This window comes from Rhinolophus ferrumequinum, chromosome X (genome assembly GCF_004115265.2).
Source record: "Rhinolophus ferrumequinum isolate MPI-CBG mRhiFer1 chromosome X, mRhiFer1_v1.p, whole genome shotgun sequence".
In the NCBI taxonomy this organism is placed as follows: Eukaryota; Metazoa; Chordata; class Mammalia; order Chiroptera; family Rhinolophidae; genus Rhinolophus; species Rhinolophus ferrumequinum.
The window spans coordinates 20,099,988-20,114,636 of NC_046284.1; the positions used below are offsets into that span (position 1 = coordinate 20,099,988).

Below are 14,649 nucleotides of genomic sequence, written 5' to 3' on the forward strand. Positions count from 1 at the left end.
CTATACAAGTGCCTGGCACAGAGTATTTACCATAAATGGTAGCTGTTATTGGTCTTTTAATTATTCAGGTCCACGTATGGGAACTAGTCACTTTTAAGACTAGCAAAGTGAGCTCAGCCATCTACTCAAGTCACATCAAGATACTGTCATTGTTCTCTATTCTCCTGAAGTTATGTTTTATTGCATTTTGTAGAGGAAATTACATCAGCCTCAGAACTATTAACTTTCCAGGTCAGGTCATTCTTTGTTGTGGGGGCTGCCCTATTAGAATGTTAAAGCAGCATCCCTGGCCTCTCAGTGGCATGCCGGTGCCCCAAGTTGTGACAGCCAAAAATGTCTCTGGACACTGTTCAATGTGCCCTGGGGGCAAAACTGCCCCAGTTAAAAACCACTGGTCTAGCAACATCCACAAACAGGAATTCTCAAAGATCCCAGGAGGTAGCCCTGCAGGAGGATGAAGGTTTACTCTAGCTACTGTTTAATATTATCCGTCCTCCTGGCCTCCACCATCCTTATTATCCATAATTCAAAAGTGACCACAGAAAAAGATTTTTTTCAGGGGGGCCAATTAGCTGTCAGAAGATGCTTTAAGTCACAGGAAGGAATGCTGGACTGGCTGTCTTCTCACTATACAGTGATACAAAACGCTGAACTTAAATATCAAGAAATCTGCTATGTCCACTTTATTTTATAGAAAGCTTATCTTTTTTCTTCTTTTCTTTTTTTTTTTTAAGGAGGGCGTAGCTCACAGCGGCCCATGCGGGGATCGAACAGGCAACCTTGGCGCTACCAGCACCATGCTCTAACCAACTGAGCTAGCCGGCCACCCCCATAAGGCTTATCTTTTTTTAAAAAAGGCCATGGACCTTAAGACGACTGATGAACCATATTTTTACTCCAAATGAAAAGTATGTCTTACTTGGGGAGGTGAGATAAAATTTATGCAGCGAATAACTCCCTGGAAATAAATGACTCCACTGTTTGCATGGCTGAAGCATGGTTAATGTATATAAAGTGCTATGTTAATGTCCAAAGGAGACCAGACAACTCTTGATTATTCACAGCAAATTCATTGTCTATCTTTCATTTAATAATTGCACCAGAAGGCAGGAGCCATTTCTTATCCACGTGTACCCCTGCACCTAGCACGGAGCCTCCGACAGAGGTGGTAGGTAACTCAGTAAAATGTTTGTTGAATAAATGTATGGTTCTATATTGTGCTTAATTAAGTACCCCATTGACAAAACAAGAAAAGAGAAACTTTCTTTGCTCTGGTCCAACAGTAGCTGAAAGAAAAGATCTTTTAAGAGAAAATAATTACAGCCTACTCCCTTTTACCCCAAATCCAAACAACTGGGAAGTTGAATTGACCAAAAAAATTTTTGTAGGCAAGTTGGGGAAAGCAGCCAAATAGATAAGGCTTCAAGTTCAAGCCAGTGCCAACATTTGTTCAACTCCCACAAGGTTATAAAAGCCAATGTTGCTGGCACCGGAGGGGAAAAAGGGAGGGGTGTGGGGAAGTAGGGAACCGGGAAGTGGAGGGCTGAAAAACAGGGATTAGTCTCAAAAGGTTAGCTTCCATTCCTTCACCAAACTGTAATTTTTTTTAATGTCAAAACTTTAAGAGTGAGGGTCAATTTCTTACACAAAATTCTTGATTTACAAATCACTTTAGAAATGGATGCTAGCAAAATCTTTAAGGCTACTTAGAAAGATATTTGATCATATATTAATTTCTGAAATGTCTTCATCTTTTTTTCCCCTCCAGTCCCGCAAGGGCAAACAACAGGTTCTCAAAAAGCTGGGTGAAAGACACTCCATTTACTCTTTTGTCTACAGAAACTTGAGGCCCACCACCCATCAACATGCTTCTCTTCTCAAAAGCTTTTATTTCTCTCAGCATTCTACTCATAAGAGAAAAAAACATTAGACTTACATTATATTTTAAAATGTACAGTTGACCTTTAAACAACACAGGGATCATGCGTGCTGACCTCTGTGCAGTCAAAAACTCCACATGTAACTTCTGACTCCCCAAAGACTTAAATTGTTCCTGGGTATGGGGAGATTGATTCCAGCACCCCCACAAATACCCAAATCTGCAGAAGCTCAAGGCTCCTATATAAGATAACATAGATCAATGCATACAGTCGGCCCTCCACATCTGCAGACTCCCAATGGCAGATGGGCAGATGGAAAACAGTGCAGATATTTATTGAAAAAAAAAAATCCACGTATTTAAGTAGAACTCCCGCAGTTCAAACCTGTGTTGTTCCAGGGTCAACTGTACTAATTTTAGATTGTTGCATATGCATAGAATGTATATCACATTAACATTAGAAATGGTGCATATAATGGTGTTTATGTAAATGTGTTTTCATCAATCTTTGAGACCAAAACCTCTATTTCCACTTAACATTTCCAGGAAACAAAGTAATTATCTTAGTTAAGTGGTCCATTAGTTTGATACTTATTAAGTTAGCTCCAATATACTGGGTATGATACAAAAGGAATTTTACCAACTGAAATCTTATACAATGTTTTTTAATGTTTCACTCAAAAATCTAGACTTGGTTGGAAAAAAACCCGCTTTCCTTCTCCAAAAATTCAATATGGGAATGGTAGATTAGAATTTCAAAAACCAGATATGGCTACAGAACCTATATGGTAGTATTAGACTATATACTTATTGGGAGGTGGTTTGTACAAATCATGGCCTATCTGACCAATTTCCTGTTGCATAAAGATTCTATTTGCTCTTAAAAATGTTAAATAAACATTTTTAAAGACTGAAGGTAAAGACTAGATTGGAACCTTATGTAACCAGAATGGAAAGGCATGTACCGTGCCTCACCACATTAAAGGCCTATTGGCTCTTTAATATGCATTCTTCCTAAACAAATAAGAGCATGAGTTTCCAAAGGCAAAGCTACCATCCCAGAAGCCCTTGCTTCTTCAGTGTAAAAAATGGGGAGGGTTCTGTTCCTGGAGAACAGAAGCTGGGTGGGAAAGGCTTTGCAAAATTCCAAGGGGCCCATAATTTAAACTTATGCTATTCTACAAATGTTCACATTTCCAAGGAACAACATAAAACTTACATTAAAACTGTCTTAATCAAGATAACAGAAAAAAATTATTCCTGCTGCTCTATAAGCTTGCCATAGATTTGATAACCCAGAGAAGAATTACAGGCAATTACAAAATGATGGCTCCAATTAGGAAAACTGGATCTATTCCAAATTCAAATCAAAGGGGGCTCGGATAATCCCGATAGAATAATTTAAATGAATATAGGGGACTTCCAGCAAAGACATACGTTTATTCTATTTGTACCTCTTTTAAAAACCAGGCAAAATGCTACAACGACGGATCTCTTGCCCTTCAGAAAATTAATAAAAAAAAAAAAAAGCAAAGAAAAAAGAAAAACCAAACCTGGAGTCCCCTTAATAAACCTTGTTCTCTTCTGTTCCCAAGGGGTCTCCCTGGTACAGGGTTTTCATTGTAAAGGGCAATCAAAACAACCCCGAAAAACTCGCACAGTCCCAAATGCAGAAAATAATATAGCATTGAACCCGAAACACAGTCTTGCCTTGCTGATTTCCAAATGTCTAACTAGTCCTGGACGACAAGAAGCCGCGAGGAATGGGAGAGAAACTTCGAAAGCAGAAAGCGCTCTCCCAGAGCCTAGAACAGACGGCACCTTGTAGAGATTTCACGCTTTTTGAGACGGAAGGTCACACCCTGCAGTTTTGAAAATCCACCTTCTAAGGCTCAACCCATGTGACAGAACGTTCCTCTTGCTTTTCAAGGTTCCACGCTGGCGCTGAAATCCCCCACTCCCCCACCCTCATTTGCCAATTCCACCCCTCGTGCCATCCCATTAGAGAGCAGCACAGTGGGCTCTTCTCCACCCTCTTCATTCTCCCTCTGCACCCCCCACTCCTCCAGCATCCCCCGTGAAAAAAATCCAGGCGAGCCCCTCACCTCCACTCCCTCGCATCCCCACCCCCGCCACCCTCGTTGGGCAAACCAAAGCAGGTCCCCTCTCTTTACCTCCCCAATCCCCTCCATCCTTGAGAAAAGCAAAGAGAGGCGCCCGCTTCATCTTCACCCGCTCCCCACAACCCTGCTAGCTATCCTTGTGGAGAAAATCAAGAGGTGCCCCCACCTCGCCCCACCCCCACCTCCCGCCATCCTGGGTGAGAAAACCAAGGACCCCCCCTTCCCTCCCTGCTCCCTCCCCACCATTCCGCTGAAGCAAACATGGAGAGCCCCTCTTTCGCTCCCGCTCCCCCATCTCCACCCCGCTCCCTCCCCAGTAGCTCGCCATCCCCACTGCCCACCACCCCCTTAGCGAAAGCCCAGGGAGACCGAGGCACGCACCAGAGGGGACCCCCCAGTCGGCGTCCCGCAGCCCGGTGCGGCCCCAGTCCCCACCCCTGGCCAGCGGCCGAGGCCCGAGGCCGCAGGTAGCCGGCCCCGGAAGGCCAGCTAGCCCCGACTGGCGGTGGCGGCGGCGGCGGCAGCGGCAGGGCAGGAGGGCAGCGGATCCCGGGGGACGCAGGCCCGCTGGCGGGAGGCACACACGGACGCACACGCGGAGAGAAAGCGGGCTTACTGCCTGGGGATGCTCGGCAGCGCAGCTGTCCCGGCGGCGGCCGCTGCCTGCACCGACACCGAGACGCGGCGGTGGCGGTGGCGACAGCGGTGGCGGCGGCAGTGGCGGACTGAGCCCCCTCGGCCGAGCGCAAGATGTAGGGCGCGGGAGGGGCGTGAGAGGAGGGGCGCGCGCGGGGGGCGGGGAGGGGAGGGAGCGCGCGCGGGGGCGGGCGCGGGCGCGGCTGGCCCGGGGCGGGGCGGGGCGGGGCGCGCGCGCGGGGGCCAGTCTGGCGGGGAGCTAGGGGCGGGAGCGCCACGCACCCTGCGCGCCCATGTGCCCCCGCCTCGGGAGCGGCGGCGCTGCCTGCAAGGCGCGGGCGCGCGGTGAAGGTGGCTGCGGGGAGGCGGTGGCGAGCGCTTCTCCAGAGGGCCCGCGTTCAGGCCCGGAGAGGTGGGCGGGCTGGGGGCGCCGGGGGCCCTCCTCCCTCGCGCCGCAGCATTCGAGCCCGGCGGGGAGTCACGAGTCACTGCAGGCGGTCTCGCCCCGGGCAGGGGAAATGGGAGTGACAAAGGAGTAGAGCGAAGGTGGCCTCACCAGGGGCCTCCACTAACCTGTGTACTGCCTGCGGAGCGGCCCGGAACCGAAGCGCACCCCTTTTAGCCCTGGACTGCGCAATCCCGCGGTTCGGAGGGCGCCAAAGGACCCGCCGGCGACCTTCCCCTTGGTAACAAGCGGGAGGGAACGGAGTCCCATCCATAAACCCAATGCCACTCCACAGGGCTTTATATCACTCAGAAAAGCACTGATGGCAGCGGCACCTGGCTACTCATTCACTCGACATTCAGTTTACTGAACACTTACCATGTGCCAAGCACTGTGCCAGGCACTGGGGAGACAGCGCTGTCATACAGAACACTATCCACCCTGCCCTGGGAGCTCGCAATCTAGTCGGGGAGACAGATGATAAAGAAGTGAGAAAATAATCAAATCTGGGATAAGACCTGTGCTGGAAAAAGAAGAGGGTGCAAATTGTGTGGTTAGGAAGTAGGAGGTGGCATTTAAGCTGAGCCCTGAAAGTTATGAAGGAATCAACCATAAGAAAAGTCGGAGAAAAGCCTCCTAGAAAGAGGGAGTAGATGTAGGAAAGCCAGAAGGAGAGGGCGAACCTTGATGTCTTAGAACTAAGGTGGTGACTGTGACGGGCACCAAAAAAGCTGGGGAAAGGAACATAATATAAGGCTGGACATGTTGACGGGGACCAGATGGTGGGCTGCATCCTAGTCAATGGGAAGACCATTTTATTCCAAAATAAATGGGAGGCCTTTGAATGAATGGCTTTACCCTGGGGCACGACATGATTTGATTTATATTTCTTTTTTCTTTTGGGGTGACTGTAGATTCACATGCATTTGTAAGAAATAAAACAGAGATCCTATGTACCCCTTACCCATTTTTCTTCGATGCAAACTATAATACAAGATCACCACCAGAATACTGACAGTAGTACAATCTACCAATCTTACTCACATTTCCCTGGATTTATTTGCATTCCATACAATTTTATCACATGTGTAAACTCGTGTATCCACCACCACAGTCAAGATATAAAATAGTTCCATCATTACAAGGATTCATCCTGTTGCTCTTTTATAGCCACAGCTATCTCCTGAGTCCCCCAATCCTCCACCATTGGTGACCATTAATCTGTCCTCTATTTCTACAATTTTGTCATTTCAAGAATGTTATGTAAATGAATCATACAGTATGTAACCTTTGAGGATTGGCTATTTTCACTCAGCTTCTTTTTTTATTGCTGAGTAGTCTTCTAGGTCTGACATATTTTTAAAAGACCACCTTGACTGCAGTGTAGAGAAAGGTTCAGAGGAGACTGAGAATTGAAACACAGGGACAGGTTAGGAGGATTTCTCAATAGTCCCCATCAAAACTGATGGTGGTTTAGATGAAGGTGGTGCCTGTGGAAGGAAGTGGAAGGGTTTGATGAAACAGATTTGAAGAGGGAATTGGAGTTGAAGTAGAGACAGCACAGTGTAGACAATTGTTTTGAGACCTTTCACTGTTAAGGGGAACAGAAGTGGAGTGGAACAGGAGGGACAAGTAAGGACAAAAGGTTTCTTTCTCTCTTTTTTAATTTGAGAGATGAGAGTGTGTTTAGCAATAATCAGGAGGGAGGGATTGCTAATGAGAGAAAAAGGCTTACTAAAGGAGTCAAATCCTTGCCTAGGCAAGATGAAGTGAGAGCTAGATTCCACATGGAGGATGGGCCCTCCACCTGCTGAAAGGCCTTCCCCATTGTAAAGACCGTGGAAGTATATGCTGATGGGGGTGGGCTAGGGGACAGCCAGCTACATGTAGAGATCAAGCAAATCCAGTCTGATGACTCCTATCCCCCACCCCCACCCCACTGAGGTGTACAAACTGGGTGCCGGCCTCCCTTAGAAGAGAGCATAAACCCTTGCAAAGTTCCCTTCTCTCTTCCTGGCACCAGGGGCTTCGGCTACCCCTTTTCCCATTCCAAGCCCTCAGAAGCACAGACATTTGGTCTTTCTGGGTAGTCAGAAAGGCTCTAGCTTCACACTTGCTAGGAAAAGAAGGAGCTGGTCTGCCCCACCCTGATCCCAAGAACAATCAGCTCCGGAGCAGGCAACTCCTCAAATATAATATCAGCCCAGCCCCCAGCCCCAAAATAGCCAAGAGACACCCAAGCTGGAGAGCTCTGGATGGAAGGCCCTCTCCTAAGGAACCTTCTGGCTATCCTTCGGCCCTTGACAGTGTTAGTTGTGGTTCATTCTTCACAAGACCCCTTTCTTCCTCCCCGCTTCCTTTCTCCATCTTTCCTTCCCCTTCTTTCTGCCCCCTACTTTCTTGCCCACCTCACCCACTTCTTTCCTCCCTTCTGCCGATATTCGTGATGTGCTCCTATTAGGTGAAAGGAACGGATCTCTCACATTGCCCCGGTTTGGTCTGCACCCAAGGTCAGTCCTGCCTGCCTCTTAACACTTCATCTCATTGGATTTGAACTCAACTTTTGTGGGTCATGGGAACACATTATTCCACTTAAAATAGGTGGGGGACTGTGTTGCAGAATAAGCAAAATGGACAAAAGGAAAGTGGCTGCCCAAATTGTGAACATGTACGCTACAGTCCGGTAATGTTTCCAGTAACAAGAAGCAAAAAGAAATTGTTTAAATTTTTGTTTTTAGGATGACTAGATTCAGATGGTATGATCTCAGATCTGATCTTTTCCATTTCTGTTTGAGTAAGGAAATAGGCATGAGGAGAAGGGTCTTAGATTTCAAAAGAATTTAAAGCACTCTTGGAAGGAAATATGAAGCATTTATCAGCATATACAAAGTAATGAAGTCCTTTGCCTTCTCTTCAAAAAGTACCCTTATGACTAGTGATTCTAAGTTACTGAAAGTGTAATACATACCAGACAGTTTACATGTATCATTTTATTTACTCTTCACATTAGATACTATTATCCCCACTGTTACAGATACCATTATCCCCATTGTAAGAAGCTCAAATAGGTTAAGCAACTTTGGAACCAAGATTTGAAACCAAGCAGTGTGTCTCAGGAGCCCACAATCCAAACCCATATACTATACTTCCGAAACAATGATGGAAGAGAGTTAATCGCTCTTACTATGGTCATCCAAAGTGGCTGCTTCTTTCCGGTTAGTGGACCCCCCACCCCACCCCCTGCCAAAGTGATGCTGAGTCCTTCATCTCCGTGACTTTTCCCTATCAATGGAAACCACAGAGTTCAAGTGTCTCCTTCTACAAGAGGCATCAAGCCTCCAGACACCTGCTCCACTCCATGATCATTACACATAATGGCAATGGTGGAGCCTGCCCCAATTCCCAATGAGCACTTCTACCTCTCCGGACAGCTTTACCTCCCACCTCTTCCCTCTCGGTCCCTGTGGGTCACCAGCCTAGGGTCTAGAAGGATCTTGAAACACATCCTGTGCATTCCTCTCTGGAAGCCTTTCTTACTGTTATTCCTTCTGTCTAGAACACAGTTTCAATGACTTTCTGGACATCTCTACATTTAACAAGTATCTCCCTTCTGCCTGCCCCCACCCTGACCTATGTCTCTTCCTGTATTCCCTGTCTCTGTTAGTGGCATGCTACCCATCCCAACCCCCTATAGGTGCCCAAGATGAAAGCTTCCTTCCTTCCTTTTGACTCCTTCATGTCCAATAGGTCACCAAGCCCTATAAATTCTACGTGTGAAATAGTCAAACCTCACCTCCTCTTCCAAGGCATCCCAGGCAAACTTGGGCAGAATCAGTTACTGCCACAGTACTTGGTTTATACTGTCAGTACAGCATGTGACTGTTTTCAACCCTGATGGTTTCAGGGGTCTACTTCCCCCACCAGATGATAGACTTCTTGAGGGCAGGCAATATGTCTTTCCTGTTTATACCTCCAGTTTCTTGGAACATGGTAGGCATTAAATTAATATTTCTTTTAAAAAATATTTCATTTTGGTAAAATATAAACATATGCAAGATAGAGAATGTGGTATAATGAACTTACATGTACCCAACACCCAGCTTCAGCAATTATCAACACACCCAATCTTGTTTCATTTACATTCACCCACCCATTCACTCAACACACACACACTGGACTATTTTTTTTTAAAGATTTTATTGGGGAAGGGGAACAGGACTTTATTGGGGAACAGTGTGTACTTCCAGGACTTTTTTCCAAGTCAAGTTGTTGTCTTTTCAGTCTTAGTTGTGGAGGGTGCAGCTCAGCTCCAAGTCCACACACTGGACTATTTTAAAGCAGATGCAACACATCCTATCAGTTGAGCCAGAAACACTTCAGTACATATTGCTAAAAAATAAAGATTTTTTTTTTTTAACGTAAGTGTAATGTCATTATGACACCCCAAAGCAGTGAACTAAAATTCCTCAATATCAACAAACACCCAGTCAGGATTCAGAATTCCCCAATGTCTCCCAAATGTTTTCTACAGTTTGTTTATTCCAACTTTTAAAGGCATATTTACTATATTTGGTTGATATGTCTCCAGTTAATGATTCTTGGATGGATGGATGGATGGATCCTCCCTACCTTCTCTCATCCACAGTCTCCCGTAGTCCAAAATCTGCTTATTTTACAAAGACACATCTCTATCTGATGCTAGAACCTGCTTGAGCTCCTCCGATACCCTAGCTAAAAGTAACCTCTCCCTTTTCTCATAGCATTTTTCAAGATGTCTCTTGCTCTTATTACATTTAATCTTATATAAAGATTTTGTGAAGACAGTCTATCTATCTCTCCTATAAAGTTTTCAGCTCCTTAAAGTAAGTAAAATGCCTTAATCACTATCGTGTACCCAACGGCACCGAGCAGAGGGCCTTGTTCATATTGGGCAACCAAATAAATTTGTTAAAATTGAATGGAGTTTAATCAAGACCAACATTCATAGACTCCTTTGTCTCCCTTGGGTATAGTCAAAGGACCACAAGCTTTGGAATCTTGCAGACCTGGGTTGAAGTTCGAGCTTGGTCACTTATTTATTGTGTGTCCCACAGCAAATTATAAACTCAGGTGTCTTCAAACTTTTTTGCTGGTGACTGTTGTGAAGGAGGGAGGGAGGGGAGATTTAAAAATATATGGTGACAGGGACTGGCCCCGTGGCTCAGGCGGTTAGAGCTCCATGCTCCTAACTCCAAAGGCTACCGGTTCGATTCCCACATGGGCCAGTGGGCTCTCAACCACAAGGTTGTCAGTTCAATTCCTCCAGTCCCGCAAGGGATGGTGGGCTCCGCCCCCTGCAACTAAGATTGAACATAGCACCTTGAGCTGAGCTGCCTCCAGGATGGCTCAGTTGGTTGGAGCATAGGCTCTCAACCACAAGGTTGCTGGTTCGATTCCTCGACTCCTTCAAGGGATGGTGGGCAGCGCCTCCTGCAACTATGATTGAACGTGGCACCTTGAGGTGAGCTGCCGCTGAGCTCCCGGATGGCTCAGTTGGTTGGAGCACGTCCTCTCAACCACAAGGTTGCCGGTTCGACTCCCGCAAGGGATGGTGGGCTGTGCCCCCTGCAACTAGAAAACGGCAACTGGACCTGGAGCTGAGCTGCGCCCGACACAACTAAGACTGAAAGGACAACAACTTGACTTGGAAAAACAGGACTGGAAGTACACACTGTTCCCCAATAAAGTCCTGTTCCCCTTCCCCCCCAAAAAAAAATAAAAACAAAAAAAAAACGGAAAAAAAATATATATATGGTGACAGAAGGAGAATTTGAGTGGTGAACACACAATGCAATATACAGAAGGTGTATTATAGAATTGTACACTTAAAACCTATATAATTTTGTTAACCAATGTTACCTAATAAATTTAATTCAATTTTTTAAAAAGTTTTAAAAAGATTAAAAACAAAAAAAGTGCTTGCTCGCATGCTCCCTAAGATAGTTTTGAAAACCTGTTTATCCCCTTACATATTGTAAGTTGGTATCTAAAGGTTTTCATCCCATGCTTTAATAGTTACACAGGAAGTTATTTTTGTTAAATAGTGAATATTGACATTCTAAAATAAAGTGGTTATATTCCTTTTTTGAGTCTGTTCAATTGAATATGAATACAATAGCCATTTCATGCCCAACACCAGGTATTTAAAAAATGCTTGATTAATATATCTTTAACCACTGGAATTTTTACATTGTTTCTTTTTCTTCCTTAAACTCGTATCTCCATTCTACTTTACCCACAGAATTTTGTCCTAACGTAATATATTTTATGCTTGTAAGTTTGTTTTTGATCACTCTATATACTTCTGTGCAACAAAAATATGAACATAAATCAAATTTTTTTTCTTTTTTCCTTTTGACCCCTTCACCCATTTCTCCCATCCTCCACCTCCTGCTACTGGCAACCACCAAACTGTTCTCCGTATCTATGAGTTTGGTTTTTATCTATCTTTCTATCTATCAGTCTATCTATCTATCTATCTATCTATCTATCTATCTATCTATCTATCTATCTTAGATTCCACATATAAGAGAGACCATATTTGTCTTTCTTGGTCTGATTTACTTCACTTAGAATAGTACCTTCTAGGTCCATCCATCGTTGTCCCGAATGGTAGCATTTCATTCTTTTTTTATGGCTGAAAAATATTCAATGGTTTTGTGTGTGTGTGTGTGTGTGTTTGTGACATCTTCTTTATCCATTCATCTGGGGATGGACAGTCAGGTTGTTTCTATATCTTGGCTATTGTAAATAATGCTGCAATTAATATGCAGATACAAATATCTTTTTGAGTTAGTGTTTTTGTTTATTTCGGATAAATACCCAGAAGTAGAATTACTGAATCATATGGTAGTTCTATTTTTAATTTTTTGAGGCACGTCCACACTGTTTTCCATAGTGGCTGTACCAATTTACAATCCCACCAATAGCCGTAGCAATTAAAATTAATTTTTAAAATTTCTTATCATCATAACGCTGTGTGTTTAAGAAAAACGTTTTCTAAATAGAATTATCCTTAGTACACAAAAGATGAAAAACTTAAATATTTTATAAAACTTGAAATATAATTTAAATATACAATGTAAAACACATTTTGGAAATGTAGCTCTTAAAGATGAATGAGGTGTTTTCAATTAGTTCATGCATTTGTGAATAAATATTACTATTGCTTAAATGAGACAGGTTTAGGTATTGATTTTATTTTGATTCTCTTTTTACTTTATAAAAATGTAAATGCTGAGAAGGTTTGTTCACAGAAATAGGTAGAAGGAAATAAAAACAATTTTCTCACAGCATTGCCACACAATTCTTTGTATTTCTTTGGAGTTATGTATAAAAAATCCGATCATGATCTATCATCAAAAATTAATTTTAATGATTTATTAGCTGGCAATTTCATTAGATCCTTCAGCAATTTTCTTGAAAGCAAAGCAAAAGGTCTTCAATTTTCTTGAAAGCAAAGCAGTGATTAGGGTCATTCATTTTTCCACACCAACACTCTTCTTTTGGCTGGTCCCTTTGTTTGGTACCAGCAGGTTTTTGACCCACCTCCAGCCCCCACTCCCCTACAATGCACTAAAGTCAGATTAGGGAAGGAGGTGTAGAGGATTGTCTTTCTTTTGTAAAATGAAAGAAGGGCTGTTGAGAAAAAGGAGGTGGGGAAGGAGAACCCACCTACCAGAGACTCAGTGTTATCAAGAGATTAATTTTAGGAAGTTGAGAGTCTAGAAACTGATTTCTTTACAACTGAATGTGACCACGTACTCCTAGCAATTCTTCACGTATCCCTAGTGATATTCATAACCTAGGTTGACTTAATTTGTCTCATCCCAGTTTCCACATCTGTAATTTGGAACTGGCATTTTCTAAATCACAGGATTAATATGCAGATGGAATTAAATTGCATGCTACATGTAAAGTACCTAGCACAATGTCAGACATATAGTAGGTATTCAGCAAATATTATATTCCCTCCCCACCTTTCCACTGTGACATGCCCATTTTTACAAAAGTATGATTGGTTATCTTTTTTTTTAAGTGTAAAAAGCATGTTAAATAACGGTTTTGACTTGGCCAGGATTACACATGAAATCAATAAAAGTGGGCTGAAAATCTAATTCATGACCTTTCCTTTTTTTTTTTAATTTCCAGACATTTTTAAAAAGAAAAGTACAAAGAATAATATAACAAAGACATGCTTTCACCACTCAGAATTAACAGCTGTTAACAGTTAATATTTAAGTCTCTTTGGGATGATAAAAATAAAAAACAAATATTACAGATAAATATTTAATATTGGCCACTGCCTTCAGTCCTACCCCCTCTCTCTCCTGAGTCAACAACTATTATGAGTTGGTTTTGTTTTACCATTTGTTTAATGTACTTTAATAGTACCATTAGTGTACATCATTTTCAACTTATTTTAGTTTATCTGTCTCATCATCATGGCTTTATTTATTCCCCTCCTTCTTTACACACCAAAATCATTTTAGAAGTTTATGGATTCTATTTATGTAATTTACTCCAATGTAATGAGTATCTCTATTCTTCTCCCAAACAATTTCTCCCACTCCACCCCCAACTCTGGTGTTTTTGTTGCTTGTGATTTTAGTTCCATTTTTTTGTTTTGTTTTTGTACATACTGATTTGATACATTTATATGTATATTGCCATTGTAGTGTTAGCTAACATCCATTTGTTTTTTAATCGAGATATAATTTACCTACCATATAATTCACTCTTTTAAGGTGTATAATTCATTGATTTTTAACATATTTACAAAGTTGTGCAACCATCACCACTATCCAGGACATTGTCATCATCCAAAAAGAAACCCCACTAGCAGAAATGATGAGGGGACAGTCATTTTCCATTCCCTCTCTCTCCAGCTCATGGCAATCACTGATCTGCTTTCTTTCTCAATGCATTTGCCTATTCTGGAATTTCATATAAATGAAATTATACAATATGTGGCCTTTTGTGTCTGGCTTCTTTCACTTAGCATAATGTTTTCAAGGTTCACCCTTTATATTACTGAATAATAGGCCATTGTATGGGTATTTTGTTTTTGTTCACTCCATTTTGTTTATCCATTCGTCAATTGAAGGGCATTTGTATTGTTTCCCCTTTGGGTCTGTTATGAACAATGCTGCTATGAATACATGTGTACAAGTTTTTGAATGGACAAATGTTTTCAGTTCTCTTGGATATGTACCTAGGAGTAGAATTGCTAGGTCAAATGGTAACTCTATGTTTAAGCTTTTGGGAAACTGCCAAACTGTTTTCCAAGTGGCCAGACCATTTTACACTCCCAACAGGAATGTATGAGGGTCTCAATTTCTCTACATTCTCATCAATACTTGTTATTGTCTGTCTTTTTTAGTATAGCCATGCTGGTGTGAATGAAGTGGTATCACATTGTTTTGATTTGCATTTTCCTGATGACTAATAATGTCAATTTCTGTAAAAAAAAAAAAAACCAGCTGGGATTTCACTGAATTTGTGGATCAATTTGGAAAGTATTGTCA

General features: G+C 42.8%; 1 protein-coding gene across 3 annotated transcripts in view; it reads right to left on the bottom strand.

Annotated features, from left to right (window-relative positions):
* Positions 1 to 4,780, bottom strand: part of FHL1 (four and a half LIM domains 1) — a 58,582-nt gene extending 53,802 nt beyond the window's left edge. The window contains exon 1 of one of the 3 annotated variants that reach the window (XM_033107707.1): positions 4,619 to 4,780. The gene's annotated coding sequence lies outside the window, so the exon portion shown is untranslated. Of the gene's footprint in view, positions 1 to 4,383; positions 4,521 to 4,618 lie in introns of those variants that run through there. The other 2 variants (XM_033107742.1, XM_033107717.1) reach the window with 2 other exon arrangements.
* Between the last annotated feature and the right edge of the window lie 9,869 nt (positions 4,781 to 14,649).